The 14,868-nt window shown below is 36.0% G+C and overlaps 1 long non-coding RNA gene and 1 pseudogene across 1 annotated transcript; both read right to left on the reverse strand.

Moving 5' to 3' along the window:
- Nucleotides 1-6,732: 6,732 nt before the first annotated feature.
- LOC146886178 (chymotrypsin inhibitor 3-like) lies at nt 6,733-7,276 on the reverse strand (annotated as a pseudogene).
- A 646-nt stretch (nt 7,277-7,922) lies between these two features.
- On the reverse strand, nt 7,923-11,207 carry LOC146886179 (uncharacterized). The gene is made up of 3 exons (XR_014994748.1): nt 11,080-11,207; nt 8,237-8,332; nt 7,923-8,124 (listed from the first exon to the last, which is right to left on the reverse strand). It is a non-coding gene; the product is annotated as an uncharacterized LOC146886179 (long non-coding RNA).
- Between the last annotated feature and the right edge of the window lie 3,661 nt (nt 11,208-14,868).

Raw genomic sequence — 14,868 nt, forward strand, 5'->3', positions numbered from 1 at the left:
AAACATATAATGGCGCGGTGGCATTTTTGCAAATCCAGGAAACTTTTATGCCTCGGTTCAAGTAAAACTCGAAGCCAAAAGGGGTTATAGGCTTCGGTTCAAACAAAACCGGTGCCAAAAAAGGTTATAGGCTTCGGTTAAACAGACCCGAAGCCAAAAATGTGGCCAAAAATTTCAAAAATGCCATTTATCGTTACGTCTTTGGCCTCAGGTGGCAGGGAACCGGGGCCAAATAGCACTATATGCCTCGGTTATCAATTAAACCGAGGCCATATAGTTTGATTAGGGCTCAAAAACGTGAACCCCTTTCCTCCTTGTGCGCGCTGTCTCCTCCATCTCTCTCTGCAATTTTCGGTGACATCACCACGCGAGCCCCCCTTGTTATGCTGTCGTCGTCGTTGTCTCCTCCATCTCTCTGCAACTTTTGCAACACCACCACGCGAGCCCCTTTGTTGTGCTGCCACCGTTGTGTTGTCGTCGTCGCGTCTCGCCAAGGAGGATTCATTCCAGAAGGTCGTCATGACATACTTGCTGGTACAATTAGACGACCTGAGCACCATGGACGTATGCGTGGTGCTAGATCAGGAGTCGGCATACGCCAACTTTTTGGTTCCTCCTCTCGTCAGTCTTCATGCAGTCATGGTGCTGATAATGAACAAAGAATGAAGGAAATGATCACGGCGCAAGTGAGAGAAGAACTTATGCGTCAATTTAAGCATTATGGCATTTGTTCGCTAGTGGATCAATTTGTGCCTCCCATGGGTAAATTTGTTTTCTATAAGTTATGAATTGAATAAATGATATTTAATAAAGTAATTGAATAACATTAATAAATCGTTGACTCTAACAGTAGAAGCAGAAAGGGGAGTTGTTCAGCTCCACCCGGGGATGACATGGATGACACTCATCCATGTCAGCTATATATTTGGGATGGTACAGAGAAGACACTAGTGGCTCGTGGAAAAGTATTTGAGGCAGCCACCGTTCTTCATGGCATGGAGTTATCAGAGGATGAGGTTAAGGTCACGGTAGAGGAGGTTCTCATGCTGTTTGCTTTAGTTCTTCTGCCAACAGATGAGGTGTATACTGTGGCACAGGCATTCCAGTGTTTCCTCGCCTGGCCTAGAGATTTGGTTGTTACTGACCCCCCAGTACAGACTCTTAAACCCATAAATATACTACATTTTTAAGTTTACATGTTTATTATATTCAAACTTAAATTATATTCCATTTTAACTGAAATTGCATCAATATAGGAAAAACCTCAATCAAAGAAGATTCTTCTCTCTTTGGACGATCCTCTTGGTGCATTGCTCCAACTTGCAGAAATCATAACTGATAAGTCGATGCAGGTTCCTTGGGATGCTAACATTTTTGGGAGAGATCTTGACATCCCACTTTACTTGCATTCCTAAGATGTCTTGGAGCTTGAACGAGGACAAGAGGAACTCAATATTACCATTATTCAGTTATGGATGATGTAAGTCTTTTAGTCATTATATATAGTTATTTGATATATTTATCTATTTACTTATATCAAATCAATTTTTGGTTTAGGTATCTGTTTGATGTCACTGAAACTATGAGGCTGAATGATCTATATGGGTTTATAGACCCCCAACTCACTCATGAAGGCAACAAGTTTGATGACATCCAAGCATATGTGACCAAATGCTTTCAACGTGGAAAAGAAATTTATTTTGTCCCTTATGTTGCTGGGTAAATCATTTTTGTTAACTTATGAATATAATCAATCATTTCAATGCATAACAATGAATTTATTTTCTTATCAGGCGTCATTGACAATTACTTGTGGTTTCCCTAAGGGAGAACCTTGTTATGTGGTTTTGCTCTTTGCATCGCCCTCCCCCCAACCATCTTAGACAAGTGATAGATTGGTTAGAACCTCACTATCAATCTTATGAATATTACATGTTATATAAAAATATCCTAACTTATTCCCTATATCATAGTTCAATTGTTGCACATAACATGTTGTTAGGGAGATCAACAGCTAAGGCAAAATGTCTTGTATGGTGTTCTCTCCAGGTTTGATATTTCTATCAATATCTTTATAATTGTTTGCTTCATTTTCTTCCTTAATTAATTGTAACGTTGTTGATATAATGTCTTGTATGAGTGCGGTTACTATATAATACAATGGATGACAACCATTGTGTGTGCTCGTATTACAACAAATTGGGAAACGGTAATATATATTTGAATTAAAACGAATACTTTGCAATATTTCCTTTTTATATACTAACTTAACTTAATTTATTATTTTGTAGACATTCAAGAGTCCTGCCGCAATTCCCGCAAAGTCCATAAAGTTTGGTAGGATAGCATGTGCTAAATATATAATTGAAATGTACAATAGTATTGATTAGGACATGTATCTGGATTGTAAATGATTTGTAATTGTCTTTTAAATGAATTTGAATTGTGGATGTGTTATAAAATATTATGTTCTGGTCTGTTCTGGTCTGTGCTGGGTGCTGAACAAAATTTGCAAATTTAAATGTGGGAATAACACCAAAACAGAAACTGCATTAAAAAAACACCATATTAGGCCTCGGTTCTTACCAGAACCGAGTCAAAAGGCAAACATATGGCCTCAGGTCAAACTAAAACCGAGGCCAAAAGGTGATCAAATTTTTTAAAAAATTAAAAATAAATTGCATATATGGCTTCGGTTATGCTTGATCTGAAGCAGAAAGCTGGGCTCTTTGGCCTCGGGTGCCTCCGAACCGAGGCAGAAGCACCAGTGTAGTAAGGGCTTTTTGCCCCGATTATTTTCCACATTTTGCCTTTGGTCTGGAACCGAGGCATATTAGGGCGAGGCCAAAAGGTACCTTTTGGCCTTGGTTATCACCCGAAGCCATAGACCCAGTTTTATGCCTCGGTTGTTTTGAAACCGGTGCCCTGTACACAACTTTCTGCCTCGAGTCAGTTAGGACTGAGGCCATAGGTGATAAATATTTTTTTTTTAATTCAAATTTTCGCAGGCTTTTTGGCCTCGGTTATGATAAGAACCGAGGCATATTCCCCTGAGGTCAGCAACAGTGCTAAACTTAAATACATTAGGAATGGAAGACATCACCCCAGAATCCAGGGCAAAGAAAGTTTATTTTGTTTTGTTTTATATTCTGAATAAACAAATAATCCAATGCACATGACAAAATTCACCAAGATGGAAAATAGACGACAAAGAGGGTACATCATGTGCAAAGATATAATCAATACATGCAAAGGATAGATACAACTTCATTTATTTATATATATATTTATGTAAATATACATATCAATGGTCAGAAATAGCGACTAACAAGATTCTGCACACAAACAAAAAAATTGACAAACATATATAGCTTCTCAATAATGGTAGATATTGGCAAAGACAATTCATGCCCTAACATATATTCTTTGGTTAATAAAAGGAGTGGCAATTTAAATGGTTCTTACTCACAAAAGAATAATACTTTCCAGCAACAACAATGTCTGATCACCATCAATGCAAGAAAATTTTAAGGTCTGTAGATGTTTCTGATTAAAGTAAAACACATCATGCAGCAACAGCATAGCAGAAGCATTATAGAATAACATTAAAATCAAGCCATAATATCTCGGGATGTGAGAAGCAAATAGAGGGCTCAGATATTAGAAGACTTGGAAACAGAAGCCTTGATGCGTCAATGGGGTTTGAATGAGGAGGCTTTTCATCGTTCTCCACCAAAATATTTTACTGGTTTCGGAAGCCCAATTCCTTTGCCACCTGAAGAGCCTCCTATGTTGCCTCCTCTTGATGATGGGTTGGGCCCTTTTCTTCAGACAAAAGACGGGGGTTTCCTACGCTTTATGAATCCCTCACTTTTCAAGAATTCTAAAAGTGGTGGGAGTTTAATCATGTAGGTATCCAACCCTGTCGTGGTACCTGCTGAAATGGGTTCTGGGATAATGGAGGTTTTGCCGAGTTTGGCTTCGGTGGGAATTGAAAAGCTCTCAATGCAGGCTAAGGAGTTAATGTTGCTAGAAGATATCACAGGGAAGACAATGCAACAAGTAGCATGGGAAGCCATGCTTGTCTTAGAAGGAGCAGAGAGGTTAGCCTATATCTTGTTTGTATCACTGGTCTTGGCTGAGTTTTTAATAGTCATTCTTAAATGTTTTACTGAATGAATTTTGCTTTGCTCTATGCAGGCAAAGCCATTTGCAGCATAATCCAATAACAAGGCAAGACAGTGCTCATGTGCAAAGGGACTTGAAAGGAATGCCTTCAGTACAGAAGACTGGCAATAATTGAACGAATTTAATGAAAAACTCGATACAAAAGCCCTGAAATTTAAGAAGTAGAACGAATTACTGAAACTAAGAGTGAATGTTTGAACTCATTTGAGACAGAAACAAACCTTGGTGGCTTGAACCAGTTTCGAAACTCCTAGGAGGAGTGGTGGTGTTATTAGTTGTGGAAGTGTGCGAAGTGGTTGTGGTCTGGGAAGGCACGAGCCTAGGTTTCTTGGTGGCGGAAGTGGACCCACTGGACCCAACCGTTGCCGTCGCGGCCATGAGCTGGTGCTCCCTCCGCCGCGCGGCGGGTACCCACTACTCTTCACGTGCGTAGCGTAATCGAAACCCTTACTCTTGCAGCACGTCCTGCACCTCCTGTGACTACAATCCTTTTTTGCCTAGTTTCCATAGTCCTGGCACGTGCTCGTGCCGCTCCCACTCCCCTCACGCTCGTGCACGTGCGCGTTCGGGTGTTGTTGTTATTGGTGCTGCGGCGGCGGAGACTCGTCGATGGTGGCCAGAGGGTGTGGTAGCAGTGGGTGCAACGGAGAGAGAGAGAGAGAGAGCGCGAGAGAGAGATGCAAAATGGAGGGCACTCGCTCGCATGGTGGTTGCACTGGCCAGAGGAGGTCTACGGTGGCCGAAAGGTGTGGTGGCAGTGGGTGCAGCGAAGAGAGAGAGAGAGTGGAATTGTAGAGGCGCTGGCACGGGGAGGAAGAAGGGTTCGCGAATTTTGAACCCTAAATAAACCTTATGGCTTCGATTGTTAGAGGAACCGAAGCCATTGACCCCTTTTTGGCACCAGGTCTCCTTGGACCGAGGCCTATACCCCTGACTTCCAGCCACTTTTTGGCTTCGGGTCCTACTGGACCGAGGCCTATACCCTTCTTTGGCACCGGTTTTGAGCGAACCGGGGCCTATACCCTTCTTTGGCTTCGGGTATTTGGAGAACCGAGGCCTAAAACTTAGCTCTAATTGCAAAAATGTCACCGCGCCATTATATGCTTCGGTTCCTGGCCAACTGAGGCATATAAGGCGAGGTAAAACGAGAATTCTGCACTAGTGAAGAGGGCTCTATGGCTTCGGTTCACAACCGAGGCGAAAAGCGATCCTCTTTTAGCCTCGCCCCAATATGCTTCGATTTGGGAACCGGTGCAAAATATTAAAAACAATTGTTGTTAAAGCCCCTTCTTGCACTGGTTTTTTTTACATGTGTATTTGATAATGATGGGTTGGTGTGAGTGTGGGCATCTTTTACATGGGGACAAGTAGTTGATCACAAGTCTTCTTCACGTCATCATCCATCTAATCTAGGTAATATGTTGAATTTAAAAATGAGCTTTATTAAATCTTCAACATTCATTTCGTCATATATATTCTCCAGAAATATGAAGAATGTTACTAATTATGATTATTTTTAATGTTAGGTATCTGATCAAGGGAGTGTTCCTAATGGAGAAACAAATGACTTAGATCAAGATTGATAATTGAAAAATGTTATTAGACTTTCATTTTATATTGACTATATAACAATTAGAAGAAATATATTGTAATATTTTGCTAGTTTGAACGTTTAAACTTTATTACTTACTTTGAATTTATAGACAATGTTCCTTGTGTTTATGAATGTTATATCTAGCTATAAACAAATATCTAAATGTTAGAATTTTTGCTTATCATAGTTTTTATGAATTAAATGCATTCAAAAACTATAACAAATAAAATTAAGGGAATTTGAAAAGTAAAAATATCAATAAATAATGAATTGCATTACAAAAAGACTGTAGGTAATTTACCAGGGGTTTTAAAACCGCAGATACCAAGGGTTTAAAAACCACCAGTAATTACCAAAGGTTTAAAAACCTCCAGTAAATACTAGGGGTTTAAAACTGCTGGTAAATACCACAGGTTTCAAAATTGTTGGTAAATACCAGGGGTTTTGAACTGTTGGTAAATACCAGGGGTTTTGAACCGTTGTTAAGTGTTGTTTTACCAGGGGTTAACTAAAACTACCGGTAATCCATTAACAACGCTGGTTTTTCTAAAAAAAAAAATAAACGTAACTCTTTTAATGGGGGTTAAAATCCTCGGAAATGCCATAAATAATCTCTAGTAAAAATTATTTGTTTTGTTGTGTATTAAAAAATAGTTGTATAGTAGAAATATTTTATATTTATTTTCTTTACAACTTATAAACTAATAAAATTGAAACATAACATTTAAATTAAAAATAGTTGTATAATATATTTAATAACGGTGTTAAGATATCTTTTTTCGAGTTTTAATTGATTGTGTATCAAGAAAAGAAGGTTGTAAAATGTATCCCTTTCCATTTTAAACACTCTTTCTGTATTAACGGAAAGAAAGAAGGACGTAAACCAGACCATTGAAATATGAACACGTTAAAAGAAAAAAAAAAACCAGAGACATAAGCTCTGGATTCTTTTATTTAGTCTTGCATTTATTTATTATTCCCAAAGCAAAGACACGTCTCTCACAAGGAGAAAGTGGGCGATTTTTCATGCATAGCGCTTCACTTAGATGCAGCAGATGAGGATGGAAGTTCCTTGAAAACAAACTCGTAAGGGTCTTTCTGATTGACAGCCAAAAGCCTGTTCCCTGCATCATCGTCAACAAGCGCAACATTACGGCAGAGGTTGCAGCCAAATTTGCAGAACAAAAGCTTATAGATACGGGGTCGGACTCTGTGAATGGAGAAACTGGACCTTAAGAGAGAAATTCGATACGGATTGGGGACGTAATGATCAATGGAAGCCCTTTATCGCTCTCGATGCGACATTGCACAACACTGAGTGGAATGGATTCGTTTCCAGTTTTCATTCGCCGAATTCCACCGGCTAATGTAAATATATCCACCATTTTTAACGATGTTACCATGCAGGTCCCTAACAGGTTTTGCAGTGGTTCAAGAAGGGTAGAGGGTTAGGGCAGAAAGAAGGAAGAAAGCAAAAACCGTTGCATTCGCCATTTCTTTGGATGCCTATGGAAAATGCTTTTCTCTTCTTTGCTAAGTTCAGTTGTCTGAATAAGAGAAGATGGGAGAACCCATTTATCGAGCAACGCGATGGTGCGATGGTGATAAGGTAAACATTTTTTATCACATAACATCCTAATTAAGACTTATAAACACGTGATAAAAGATGAGAAGAAGGAGAATAATACTGAGATTTAAATATATGTTTCGATTTTCTGTATAAAAAATATTCTCAATTTTGGTTCGTTAAAATAGTTTGCATTTTATCTGTTTAAACTTTTGTTATATTTTTCAGTTTTTGTTAAAATGTCTAAATCTTTTACTTTATTATTTACAACAAAAAAAACATCATTTCAAGAAGAAATATCTATTTTAAATATCGAAGTTTTATTTTAAAATAAATAAATATGAAAGAATTATTTAAAATATTTAGTTTTTGTTAAATATGTCTCATTGATATCAAATCAAAATAAGTTAATTTGTAGTTTTTCGTGCCGTCATAATTATCCTAAACAACTATTTCAAGATCTTAAAATTCATTAAAATTCATGATTCTCAAACATTAATTAAGATAAATCATAATACGATATTAACTTATATCTATTAAAGATTCAATGAAAATATGTTCTTCAACCTCTTTTTCTCAATCTATCTCTTTGTTTTTCTTTTTCCTCTCATACTATCAGTGATTTAATACACAAATATAATATGAATGAAGAGACCTTACACAAATTGCTTTCATCATTATTCATAATTAAATATACAAAATTAATAAGTGTCATGGTGGTTGCACATCATTCAGTCGAGTTGACGTGTTCCCTTCCATGTATATTGTATCTTCCCTGTCTCCAAAATATGACTTTAGAATAAGAAGTTCGTTATGGGTTCAAACATAATATCATTTTGTTCATGTGGAGACCAAATAAGAGATGTCAGACACAAACGTTACCTTACCTCAATCCGCAATCTTCTCAATAGGCTTCCTCTCAGCGGGCGTATGCTATCCGTAGATATCTCGGTTTGGACCAGTTTGGACCCGAGAGGGGTTACCTGCAGAGAAGACTCTAACGCTCAAGTCGGCAAAAGAACTCTCAGAAAATCAAATCTCGTAATTAAGGGAGTAATGAATGCATACCTTTAATTGCTGGGGTCCATACATAATTATAGATTATTAATTATATTTGGCCACGTCATGGGCTAGGCCCTTGTTTGGGCCGTAGGTGGGTCTGGGCCTTATTCCAAGTCACTTAGTTTGATTATCGTGGGCCTTAGGGGTTTTGCTGGTAATGCTAAGAATTTGTCAAGTTCTCACTTAGTTTCCTTAAGTTACTGGCTTAGGCCGGTTACTTCTTTAGCGGCTTAGGCCGATTTCTCTTATAACGGTTGAGGTTGGTTACTTTTATTTGCTTGACATATATACGGTGATTATTTGCGTCCTTGGGAGCTATGTAGACGGATTTTATGGCTATAGTTAGGCTAAGCCGCCTAGGTGTAGTACACCTTTCAATAACAACAACAATAACATAATTTGTTTTATTCATCATAATTTGCATGCATAATCATAAAGAAGAAAACACAAATTTTAGAAACTTATACATCAAAGAGCTCACAACGTCTTATAAGCATTAATAACATTAACATTCAACATTCACTAGTTATGATGAAGTAAGTGCAAATTTCAAGGTCTGTCTAAAACCTTTTAATTAGGTTTAAGCGACATATGATGCTATTGTGTGTTCAAGACAAGTGTTAATGTTGTGTTAGATTGGATGGGTTGGAATTGGGATATGTGGTCTACAAGACTTCTAAGATATCTCAATGGTGGGCTTGCTGGTGTTCCTTAAGTTGTGGCCCGGAACGTATCCTTGAGTTGTGGCTCGGGATAGGGGTTATGCACGTGGCATTCTATAGGTTGTGGCTCAGAATGACTTCCCTTGGGTTGTGGCTCGGGATAGTAGATGAACACGAGAAACTCTTGAGTTGTGGCTCGGGTTGGCGAGTGTTGTCGGTGTGAGTGTGTTGGTTATGGCCAATACAGATGGGTCTAGATAGATTGCCCTCCTTAGTAGTTGACTGATGAGTTTGGTAGTCTTGGGACGTTACGAACTATATTCGTATATGGGAACTCCACCCTGACGTTACGGTGTGTGATTCGTAGCATGGTTTCCTGCACGTGCTCTATCATTTGTGGCCGATAGGTGTAGAAGCAAGACATCTTGAGATACTCGTTAAAGGATGTAGAACACAATTAACATGGTTGTGACCATGTGGAAGGAAAGGAATGAGTTTCCTTGGATGTAAATTGACATTACATGGTTGTGGCCATGTGGAAGGAAATTATGAATATTCCTTGATGCAAGCTGATATCAACATGGTTGTGGCCATGGGAAATGAATGCAGGAAATTTCTTATTGTGCTTTATATGAATGCAGGAAATTGACATTATATATATATATATATATATATATATATATATATATATATATATATATGTTTGATATATATTTTATGTGTTATCTTTTTAGCTCATCCAATCTGTTTGTGTTTGGTGATGATCGTGTATGCGGTACACGTGAACAGATGATATTGTAGGTGGAGTTGGTGAGGCTTAGGCTTAGAAAGTGGGCTAGCCTGAAAGTTTTTATGATTTGTGTTTTAATAAATAAATTGTAAACATTATGGATATTTATTATATTTTACATTTATAAATTATGAAATATTGGACTATTCATAGTTTTAATAAAATTTTAAATGTCTCGCACTTTATGAGAAATAAAATATTATTAATTGCGATATAATTTTATTTTATTTATTTTATTTTAATTAAATTCGTAATATCCTGACCGGATTTCAGCGACGCGAAGAAAAAGAACCACGTGCAAGCCAACTGAAACCCCTATAGACGCGAACACCAGCAACACCATCCTGACTGTGAACAACCATGTCTGCTGTGATGAAACCAGATTTGCCTCTCCGACGACCACTGCAGCACCCTCGCGCACCCTCGAAACTAGACCACAGCGACTCAAACCGATGCCGCTGCGACGAAACCACCGCAACTACAGAACCTTTCCATTGCGATGCAAAAACCAGAGAGAAGAGGGAGCAGCGCGCTTTCAACGGCAACCAGACCTGCCACCGCCACGACCCAGCATCACCGGACCTGATCGAGCCTGAGGACCGAAATCGCGAGCCCCCGGATCGACGCTGACGCGAAACACACGCGTAACAGATCAGCGTTGCGAAACCAGGTCGCCACGACGGTCGCGATTCTCGCCGGAGACGAAGCCTTCGCGATTGATTCTGCCGGAGACGAAGAACATTGACGAAGCCATCGCGAGTCGCGCCGCTGCAAACTCACCGCCGCTACAGAATACACCTCCACAGACCTGCAGAAAACCAAAGACGGAGCTGCATTCGCAGAAGGGGAAAAGAGGTCGCTCGAGGAAGAAGACGCCGGTGAGAGGTGCAGTTGTCGGTGAGAGCTGCAGAGATGGTTCTCACGAGAGAGAGAGGGGGATTATGGCAGTGCAGAATTAGGGTTTTAGAAACCCTAGGATTCCCAATTTGGGATTTATCTCCCAAAATCAAAATTGGAATTACGGATTTTGAGTTAGGGATTTTGGATTCTTAAAAAAGATTAATTAATATATTCAAAGACAGACATGAATTAGGTATGGGTAACTCTGCTACCAAATGTAAGCAAAAGCAAAATATGATCCTATTGATTCTAACAATCAATCATAAACAATATCTTATACTCATAATCCTGCTGTAATCAGTAAACGGAAGCGTACCTAAATTAGCCATAATGATGATGTTCCCTTTACTAGTGATCTTCCTCCTGTAGAGTACATTTATTTCCTTTAGTTTTCTCTTTTGATGGAGAGAAAGGAACACGAACTTGAAAAGAATGTTATGTCTTTGTGTGCTCTCATAAAGGAACTACGACCATTTATAAACGGTTAATTACTTAAGTTTTAGTATTTCTAATTTTGCTCCTCATCAAATTAGAAATTATTTTATGGTTTCTACACAATATTTTAGCCAAATCTTTAATTTAGTAGATCAATTTATTATTTGACTTAATAAATAATGGTTCCTGTACATTTAATAATGTGTCATATATATCCATGACCTAAAATTACTGCCATATCTCACTCGGTGTTGTGCAATCTCCCAGCGAACTCGATAAAGGTCTTCCATTGAAAATAAAATCTCCAGACCTTTCCTTATTTATTCCTAACGGCTCTCCAGTGTCCATTAGCTTCTTTTTAACTCCTATAATCGGTGTCTCCCCTCTTGAGTGGACCGCTGTTGCGGGTCTGGCTGAAGGAACCCTCGTTAAAGTTTGCTACCAAAATAAAATCACAGGTTCCTTCTCTATTCATAGAGTCCGAGAAAATACCTATAAGCTTTTGTTCTGTACACTTGGCAGCAACCTCTGCGGTAATGTTGCGCTTGTTAAGGATGAAGCAGGGGACATGCTCTTGGCTGTCAATCAGAAAGAGGCTTACGAGTTTGTTCTTGAGGAACTTAAATCCTCATCTGCTGCATCCAAATTATGTCTATGAAAAATAGCGCACTTTCTCCTTGTGAGAGACGTGTCTATGCTTTGGGTGTAACAAATAAATGCCAGACTAAATAAAACAACCAGAGCTTATGCTTCTGATTTTTTCACGTGTTCGCATTTCTGTGGCTATATAATTTGTTTTAATTTTATCCTTTCAAAAGCCAATAGTATAAGTTAGAAAGGAGGCTAAGAAAAATCATGGATATCATTTCTTACTAACAATTCGGAAATATAAAATTAGTTTAAAGTATTGGAATGAAAAATGGAAGAGGTTATGAATTCACTTTCCGTTAATAAAAAATTAATAAGTGACAAAACAAAAAAACTAAGTGTTTAAAATAAAAATGACACGGTTTACAACCCATTTTTCTTCTTACACAATCAATTAAAACTCAAAAAAATATATCATAACACCGTTATTAAATGTATTATACAACTATCTTTTAATAAAACATTATATTTCAATAAAATATTATTTCATAAAGTTGTAAAATAAATATAAACAAGAACATGTCTATTATACAACTACTTTTTATTAAAAACTTAATTTATAAAGTTGTAAAGTAAATATAGAAAAGAAATAACTGTCCATCAATCACTGGTCTTAAAACTCTCGTATAGTAATATATTGGTAAAATTTACAAATTATCTTCCTTATGTATATTATTACATTATTATAATAAAATTGTCAAGTAATTTTATTTAAAATAGAAGTTGTCTGTCAAAATCAGAGGTTGCTTGGGATAAGTTTGGCTTATAGGCGTATGATGGTGCCTAGGGGTAGTCTTCTTTTATTTAAATTATCACCGTGATTGCTCCTAATTTTCTTTCCTCTCTCTTGCATGCATCTAATCTCATCTATACTATTACTTACATTTTTTTAAGTCTTTAAATTCATCTATAAAGCTCATTCGTTCATTATATCTTGTATTCGTATTTCATACACACGAGCACAGTCACTCATTTTTCTATCAAAAGATTTTCTCAAGATTTAAAAGGTTTTTACTGCAGTGGAGTGAAGAAACTTTTTGACAAATTTCTTTTAGAATGTGTGTGCATGTACCCTAATTTATACAAAATGATGTTTTCCAAAAGCACTGAAATCAGACCCAGCTTTTTGTCAGGAAATTGGTAGGACCGGTCAAGATGCAGTTAACTGCACTGTTAAAAATTGTAGTGAGCTATAAAATAGAATACCTGAACTTTATTGAGCTATAAAATGATATATTTGAACTGAACTCAAAAATAATTTAGATAAATTAAATTGAACTATTTTTTTTAGAAAATTAAATTGAATCGGACCGAATTGAGCTACATTGTAATATAAATAAAATTAGATTATTATGAGTCAAATTGTATTTTGAACTGAATTATTTTTAAATTTTTTATTTTATCAAATTATCCTATTTTTGAACTAAATAATATTATTTTTGAATAATTTTGAACCAAATTCTACTATTTTTAAATTGAAATATAATAATTTTTAACTTAATTACAATAATTTTGAATCGAATTACATAAATTTTAAATCCAACTTGTAACGGTTATTGAAATGGTGATGATTAGGACGACTGGGACAATCACAAAAGTGTAACAATCAAACAGCCGAAAAGAATTTTATCTTCTTCTATAAACAATTATTAAGAAATTTATTTAAATTTGATTTTCAAAGAGTACAAAGTTTACTTCTAAGAACTAAATTTAGTAGCCTATTATAGAAGGGATGGTTGTTTAAGAGTTATTGCTTTTTTAAAAGAAATACTTTAATAAAAGCTTTTTGATATTTAAACAATACAAGATAAAATAGTGTTGATTAGAAGTTAATTAGTCTATGGCTTTTCATTGAAAATTTTTCTTGGAGATGTTGAAAAACTATCATATTTAGTAAAAAATTAGTAAAATATAATTCAATTCATTACTAAAAAAATTTGTATTTCCTGTTAATTTTGTTTTGAAATTTTTTTTATAAGAAATACTTACAAATTTTGTTGTGAAAAAAAAATTTGAAAGAAATTGCTACCAATTCTTTTGCAGAATATTTTGTACAAAACACCTTTTGTAATAATTTTTATAAAAAATATTTACAGATTTTATAATTTTATAGGAAATAATTATTCACATAAAAATTATCTACCAATTAAGATTATTAAAAAGAATGGCAGAAAAAAATCTTTTCTTGCAAATTTTTTTAATAAATTTACAAGAAAAGTATAATATGAAATTTTTTAATAATAATTGCTGCAGTGAAGAATTCTCGCTACATAAAAAATTAGTAAAAAAATTAGTTTCTTTTGCTTTCTCGCAATCACGTCTCAAAATACCTTTTTATTTCTTCCACTGTTTTGAACTTTCGTGCAGACCTAAACAATTATTCTACTAAAAGGGGCTCTATTGCTTCCTGTATTTTATACATAACACTGATTGCATTCTTCCTTTACTGCACTGCACGCATACAATAGTTTATCTTTATGATATTATGAGATATTTGTCTCTTATTTTTGGTTTCTTTAAATGAAGTAATTAGTGAAGCAAAGAAGTATCAATCATTGGGTTTATGCTATCTCAAGGAAAAAAATCCTAAAAGTAAATGTTTTTTAAAAAGCTAAAACGGAAGTGAAAATTGGTGTTTAAAGCAAAAAACAAACACTCACCCGAGAGAGTGGACTGAACTGAGCAATTTCAATTATTAGGCACTTAACTGAACTTAATTTGTAGGGTTCAGTTTCTTTAAAACTAAAATGTATAATAGTTCAATTCAGATTTTGTGATATGCGGTTCAGTTATTTTAGTTTAATTTAGAATAGTTAGTCCATAGTTCAGTAAAATTCAATTAACTATGTCAAGTCCTAGAAATTGGGTTACTAACGAAATCCTAAAAATACATGTAAACTAGGTGAATGTTTAATGTGAAACACCAAGTGATATTTGTTAGGTTCTTTATAACACTTTCAAAGATATAACATTTGGCTATTTAACAATTCACTTATGTAGATGGATTGTAGCAAAGACATTT

This window comes from Vigna unguiculata, chromosome 5, assembly GCF_037176805.1.
Source record: "Vigna unguiculata cultivar grain cowpea cultivar isolate G323 ecotype 2 chromosome 5, ASM3717680v1, whole genome shotgun sequence".
In the NCBI taxonomy this organism is placed as follows: domain Eukaryota; kingdom Viridiplantae; phylum Streptophyta; class Magnoliopsida; order Fabales; family Fabaceae; genus Vigna; species Vigna unguiculata.